Here is a 6,009-nt window from a genome sequence, read left to right as displayed (position 1 = left end):
CCAATTTTGTGGCTGGGAGCACTTGCAAGTTTTTTACATTGTGTAGAAATTTTCAGTTTGGCTACGGATGCTGGTGATGGATGCACCACAGTGTGAGTGTGATTAATGCTGCTGATCTGTGCCCTTGGCAATGGGGAAAATTGCCATTTTTAGAGTTAATGAAATTTCGCCATCATAAAAATGGATCAAGGCAAAGGAAATAATTAATGAAAGAAATGATAAACCCAGGAGCTTCCTCTGGTGTAGAGGAAGAGCCCAAGAGCTTTTGTGGACACTGATTTTTCTCTTCCTCAGCTGGCATTGATATGAGGAGACTTTTAGAGTTTTTAATAACCTGGACCAATTTGGCTAATTAGGAGCTCTGTGCATTGGGCTTCCAAGGTCATATAACAGTCAACAATCAGTCTGTGCCTGCGGCCCTTCAGTTTAATGGTTCTGAGTCCAGTGGGCTTCATCCCTGTGCCTCCTCCTTCCATGGTTGGTCTGCTTCAGGAAGCTCCTATCTGAGTCTGCAAGGATAGAAATCCTGGGGACAGAGCCTGAGGCTTCATTGAGTACCAGGCATCAGATGGGCTCTGGATCTTCACTCCTTGGCCATGACTCACCAGAGTCCCAGTGCAAATCAGTAAGTGCTGAGGGAGGTGAATGACAGAGTATGAACTGTATGAAGCATTGTTTCCTCATCACCAGGACAGACATGCATTTTGGGAGAGTAGATGGGAGAAAAAAAATGGTTCAAATTTCGGTTACCAGGATTGTGAAGTTTATGATCTTGGTTGTGGAGGGGTCCTAGAAATATCATTCAGAGTCTTGCTTTCCTCCCACCTTGGTTCTACTTCCCATAGTTTTCCAAATGTTAAAACTGCCAAATATTTTAATTTTATATGAAATAAAATTAAAAAACAAATTTTTATGTAATTTGTAGTAGGATTTTAGGTTGAAAACTCTAAAATCTTGTTTAAATTGAGTTTTCTTATTAGAGAGAGGCACGTGTATTTAAAACTGATTGTTATATAATAAAGTTACAGGTTAAATGATGTCCTTTCTTTAGGTAATGTTTAATCAGATAAAGCCTTTGAAGTAGAAGAATGTACATCAAACGGACTTAAAAATCACATATTTATGTAAACTAGTACATTTTATATACATTAAGCATTGTGTTGTAATCTACTTAGCTATGCTTTAAGTACTTTTTAGGCCAGATTTTTAGGAAAATGGCTTCCAGATATGTTAATACTAATATGGAAACATCAACAAGAAATAATACCCTTCCTATTCATGACAATACCTGTGTTTGGAACACAGCTGAGCAGGAGAGTGGAGTTATGTTGTGATACCCAAAGAACTCAAATTTCATCAATAATTATTCAGGTCACTTTTAAATGGAGACAAGTATTATCAAATGCTGTTATTTCAATATGGATAGTGGGTATTATTGGCAGTAATAAGAGATTATCATGATCCTATTTTTTTTTGTTGGGGGACTGGGGGTTGAACTCAGGGATACTCAACCACTGAGCCACATCCCTATCCTATTTTATATTTTATTTAGAGACAGGGTCTTGCTGAGTTTCTTAAAACCTCACTTCTGCTGAGGCTGGCTTTGAACTCACAATCCTCTTGTCTCAGCTTCCTGAGATGCTGGAATTACAGGTGTGAGCCTGGTATCATGATCCTAGTTTTAAGTGCCAAGAAATATTTTAAGGCACTGAATCTCAAAGCTGGTATAAGAATGTACCACCAAGAACTTCAAATACTGATATGCTGATACAATTGCTTTTGATCTGAGATCAGGGTACTTGGACAGTAAATGATTTTATATTAATAAGTGAGACAGAACTGCTTGTTATACAATTTAAAGAATTTTAAAGAAACTTTTGTAACAGCCATATAAAGTAGGTAAGTTTCAGTGCCATTTTATAGGATGAGGCAATTTCCCAGTGATGTTTACATTATTTCCTGTTCTATTCTCTTTTACATTGCTTTCCAGTTCAATCACATAGCTGTATTAATGAACCTGAGTTTCCTTCATGTGGCTGAAGTAAGAGAATATGCAATACATGTATCAGGAAAGATTGACCAGAAAATATATGAAGTATAAATAAGAAGGTTGGGACAAAAACTGAACTTTGGGGTTTTCACGGGTGCTAAAATAGTTAAATGTAAATTTTATGGGTTAATATTAGAAAAATAGTAGCAGAACTAGCATGCCACAATGGGATATAGAACAAAGAAAAAGAAAAGAAATAAATGCCTGCCTTACACCAGACACTTTATTGGTAGTGTACGGATTAGTATTGTGTGTATTTTTGCACATAAACCACTATAAAATAAAACCATTCAAAGAAATGTTCTATCATTTATTATTTTTATGACTTTGAGAGGTACTGAGTATATTAATTCCACATATTTTGTCAGAGATAACATTGATTATGTGCATTTAATGATAGTTATCAATATTTGAAGTCCAACAAAGTCAAGGGTACTTGATTTATTTTACATGATTTTTTTCTCACTTCTGGCCATGATTTATTGTTATGGAAACAACATATGCTAATAGGTGTTCAAAAAATTTAAAAAAGAAATGAGAGGAATAAAGTGGAAAGTGACAACTGAAATATACCTCTACATGTTAAATAATGGATCATATTAAAAGCATTGAGAAGAAGAGTTAAATAAGGTAACACTTTTGTGCAATACTGGACTTTAAAACAATAGCAAAAAGATGAGAAATAATAATTAAATAGCTTTTTATTTTCTAAAATTTTTATTAGTATATTATAGTTATATATAGTATTGGGGTTAATTTTGACATAATTATATAAGCATGAAATACAGTATGCTCCAATTCATCTATAGTACTTTCCCTTTCTTTCCCCTCCTCCCTCCTCCTATTCCCTTCCCACTGTTCTTTTTTCTATTTATTATAGTTTTAAAAATTAGTGTGTTACAAAATGTAGACAATGGTGAAATTCACTGTGGTATATTCATAAATGTACTAGGATAGTTTGGTCAATTTAACTCCAACATTCCTCCCATTTCCCATGCCTCCTCTATCCCCCTCAAACACTTAACTCCATCGATATCTCTTCTATTTTCATGGGATTCCAGCCCTGCATCTTTTTTTAAAATTTTGTTGTAGCTTCTACATATGAGAGAAAATATTTGACTCCTGACTTTCTGAGTCTAATTTATTTCACTTGGCATGATGTTCTCTGGTTTCACCCATTGACCACCAAATGCCATAATTTCATCCTTCTTAATGGATGAGTGAAACTCTACAGTGTATATATGCCTCATTTTCTTTTCCATTTACCTGTTGTATTTTACATAATTTTAAAGGAAAAACTTAAATCCACAAAGGAAGAAAATCATAAAACCAAAGACAAATGAAAACTCCAGATAACAACAGCCTTGTAAAATTGTCTTCTGCTATTTACCTTAATTCAGTGAGTCCTCACACACTGTTTCAAATATTATAGGACAAGAGAATTTGTCTCAAGGTCCACAAGAAAATAAGGTATGTTAGGTTGCTTCTTCCTTGTATTAAAGTGATGCTTTCCTAATGAGGAAGGCTATTACTTATTCTGTATTTTTTTCCAGAAAGAGTAGACTGAATTTTATTGTGCTCATGTACTGTTCTGTCTACTGCTCCTATACATCTAACATTCTGCTTAAAGTTCTCTTCAAAGTCTGTAAGTGCATATAGAAAGAAGGGGTGAATAACACATAAAGCAACAATGAGAGTGTTTCAGGGAGTTGGATTTTTTCACTACTGAGAGTTATTGTTGAAGTTGTGTGGACTTCAAGTGAGAATATTTCACTTGCAAATACATGAATTCAAATGTGTTAGGTACTTATTACTGTGTCCCCTTTTCCTCAACCTCTTTTCTTTTTTTGAAAGGTGTCCAAACAACACAGAAGCACAACATAGAACACATATCTCTGAATTCCAACTCATTAGCCTCTCAGAGGATGTAGACCTGCAGCCACTCCTCTTTGGACTGTTCCTGGGCATGTACCTGGTCACAGTGCTTGGGAACCTGCTCATCATCCTGGCTGTCAGCTCTGACCCCCACCTCCACACCCCCATGTACCTCTTCCTCTCCAACCTGTCCTTGGCTGACATCTGTGTAATCTCTACCACAGTCCCAAAGATGATTGTGGACATTCAAACACACAGCAGAGTCATCTCCTATGTGGGCTGCCTGACACAGATGTCTCTTTTTGCCATTTTTGCATGTATGGATGATATGCTTCTGACTGTGATGGCCTATGACTGATATGTGGCCATCTGTTACCCTCTGCATTACTTAGTCATCATGAACCCTCAACTCTGTGGCTTCTTAGTTCTTGTGTCTTTTTTGGTTAGTCTTTTGGACTCCCAACTGCACAATTTGATCATCTTACAATTTACTAACTTCAAAAGTGTAGAAATTTCTAATTTCTTCTGTGACCCTTCTCAACTTCTTAACCAGGCCTGTCCTGACACCTTCTTTAATAACATCCTAAAGTATTTTCTTGGTGCCATATATGGCCTTTTCCCCATCTCAGGGATCCTTTTCTCATACTATAAAATAATTTCCTCCATTCTGAGGATCCCATCATCAGGTGGGAGGTACAAAGCCTTCTCCACCTGTGGCTCTCACCTGGCAGTTGTTTGCTTGTTTTATGGGACAGGCTTTGGAGCATACCTTGGATCAGCTGTGTCACATTCTCCCAGGAAAGTTGTGGTAGCTTCAGTGATGTACACTGTGGTCACCCCCATGTTGAATCCCTTCATCTACAGCCTGAGGAACAGGAACATTAAAAGTGCTCTGAGGAGGCTGCACAGTAGGACTGTCTAAACTTAGGACGTTTGGTGTCCAGCAGCAAGGTATTTTTGAAAATGTAGTGAAGTCAGACATCTAGTCCTTTAAATCCCATCTCCTTCAAAACATTAATGACTTTAATTTCTCATCACATTTCATATAAGAATGTTTGTAACCAGGATTGGTAAAGGAGGTCTGGGGAGTTTTCAAAATGAGAACAAAATATCACTTTGAGATGGTGAAAAATTTCTGGAGATGGATGATGATGATAGTTTGACAACCATGTCAATGTAATTAAGGCTGTTGTGCTGTGTACTTGAAAATGGTAAAAACTGTAATGGTTTTGAGATTTAAATTTACCACAGTTTATTTTTCTTGCCTAATTTCTCTAACAAATGTTTCAAGGATGGTATTGAATAGAGGTGATGGAAGTGTATATTTTTGCCTTGTTCTTGAATTTGTGAAGGAAGAATAAAGAAACATAAATCATGTGGAAGAAGTCTAATTGTCTATTTGCTGAAGATATAATCCTATTCTCAGAAGATCCTAAAAACTGCACCAATGGCTTCTTGAGCTTCTAAACATATTGAGCGATTCTGTAGTATACAACATCAGCACACAAAAGCCAGTTGCTTTCTTACATATCAATAATGAATACATTGAGAAAGAAATCAGGAAAACAATTCCATTCACAATAGCCTCAAAAGATCTTCAGAATTAATTTCACCAAAGAGATGAAATACTTCCTCAAAGAAAAGTATGGAAGGCTGGAAAAAGTAAGAGAGAAGACACCAGAAAATGGAAAGCCCTCCTATGTTCAGAGTTAGGAAAAATTAATATGGTTAAAATGGCCACATTACCAAGCAATCTACAGGAGTCAATGCAATACTCATCAAAATATAGTACTGAGAAGAACTGGAAATAACAGTTCTACAATCTGTGTGGAAGAACAAGAGACTCAGAGTAGCCAATGCAACTCAGATGCAGAATAACCAAAGCAGAGTAGAGCTGGAGGCATCACAATACTCAATATTGAAACACTGAAATCCTTCAGGATTTAGATAACATGGATCAATTTGTCTAATTATGAGCTTTTTGCATTGAACCTCCAAGGTCATACGAATGTCAATTATCAGCCTGTAGCCCTTCAGCTTGATCTATTTGATCCACTGGCCTCCAAATCATGTTTCTTCCTTCC

General features: G+C 36.4%; 1 pseudogene; it reads left to right on the top strand.

Annotated features, from left to right (window-relative positions):
- Nucleotides 1–596: 596 nt before the first annotated feature.
- LOC124102151 (putative gustatory receptor clone PTE01) lies at nt 597–4,847 on the top strand (annotated as a pseudogene).
- The last annotated feature ends 1,162 nt before the right edge of the window (nt 4,848–6,009 follow it).

Source organism: Marmota monax, unplaced genomic scaffold, assembly GCF_021218885.2.
Source record: "Marmota monax isolate L192 unplaced genomic scaffold, Marmota_monax_Labrador192_F-V1.1 WCK01_AAM20220418_F8-fsc02225, whole genome shotgun sequence".
NCBI lineage: Eukaryota > Metazoa > Chordata > Mammalia > Rodentia > Sciuridae > Marmota > Marmota monax.
Note: the sequence above shows the minus strand (reverse complement) of the source record. Positions and strands in the feature narration are given on the sequence as shown.